The following is a 1,596-nucleotide window of genomic DNA, read 5'->3' as shown; positions in this document are numbered from 1 at the left end:
GTTTTGAGAATGATGAGGGCAATGAATGTACAAATGTGCTTTACACAATTGATGTATGTATGGATTGTGATAAGAGTTGTATGAACCCCAAATAAAACGATTTTTAAAAAATTAAGAACTTCGGCATGAAATTAAAAAAAAAAAGCAACTCCCTATCATTTGATCTCCTTTTTGACCCATTCCAAAGTTGTTTCAAATTTTAATGTTTTCTGCTTTTTCTTTGGTGAAGGCTTTTCTATGTTTTGTCTATTCGCTGTGGTTGGCTTTGTTTGTTTGCTTTGTATGATTTTTGTATGATTGTATTTATTTTGTATGATTTTCTGTATGTGAAATCTCATATTGTTCTTGTTTTAAGAACGGTCGAGTCAGTTACAGCTCAGAGAGACCCTGTGTAGCACAGAACGAAACCCTGCCCAGTCCTGTGCCAGCCTCACAATTGTTTCTAATGTTTGCACCATCAATGCAGCCACTGGGCCATTCCATCCTGGTGAAGGGCTTCCTTTTCTCGCTGCCCACTACTGTATCACACCTGATATCCTTCTCCAACCCTGGTCTCGTCTGACCACATGTCCACCGTACTTGAGATGAAGTCCAGCCATCATTGCCTCTAAGGACACATTCTGGCCATACTTCTTCCAAGGAAGATTTTTAAAAATTATTTTGGCAGTCCCTGGTACATTAATACCTTTGTTGTCTAAATCAATTTGTTCCAACTTCATGTTTGAACACTGAAAAGTTGGAGAACTAAACAGATTTTTTTCCCCATAAAAAGTAATGGAAAACCAAAAAATTTGTTCTGTGGCCCCAAAATTACACTTTTAAGTTCATTTTTCTCAGGACTTTAAATCACTATGGAGGCTTTTAGCCTTCTCGCATATCGCTGTCTCAATACACTACCATCGAGTTGTTTCTGATTTATTCAAATTAAGAGTAACTGTCAACCTCTTCCATGGTCTGGGTTCTTTGCTTCATGGTTAACCATTTCACACCTTTCGCTACTTTAGCTTCTTTAATCAAATTTTCTTTTTTCAAAAGTGTTGATAATGTCAACTTAGCCATGTTATATCCAGTCGCCAAATCAGACAAGCAGCAACCTAATTCAACGTTCGCAATGATTTCTTTCTTTAAAAAAAATCATTTTATTGGGGCCTCGCACAACTCTTATCACAATCCATACATACATCAATTGTGTCAAGCACATTTGTACATTTGTTGCCATCATCGTTCTCAAAACATTTGCTTTCTATTTGAGCCCTTGGTATCAGCTCCTCATTTTTCTACTCCTTCCCCCGTCCTCCCTCCCTCATGAACCCTGATACTTTAGAAATTATTATTATTTTGTCATGTCTTACACTGTCTGACGTCTCCCTTCACCCACTTTTCTGTTGTCTGTCTCCCAAGGAGGGGGTTATATGTAGATCCTTGTAATCGGTTCCCTTTTCTCCCCCACCTTTCCCTTCCCCTCTGGTATCTCTACTCTCATTATTGGTCCTGAGGAGACCTGGATTCCCTTTGTTTCCGGCTCTGATCTGTACCAGTGTACATCCTCTGATCTAGCCAGATTTTTTTGTTTTGTTTTTAAACATTTTATTAGGG

The sequence above is a fragment of the Echinops telfairi genome, unplaced genomic scaffold (genome assembly GCF_000313985.2).
Source record: "Echinops telfairi isolate 266 unplaced genomic scaffold, ASM31398v2 ScPeMD7_443;HRSCAF=831, whole genome shotgun sequence".
Lineage (NCBI taxonomy): Eukaryota > Metazoa > Chordata > Mammalia > Afrosoricida > Tenrecidae > Echinops > Echinops telfairi.
The sequence above is the reverse complement of the archived record's forward strand: the minus strand, read 5'-3'. Positions refer to the sequence as shown.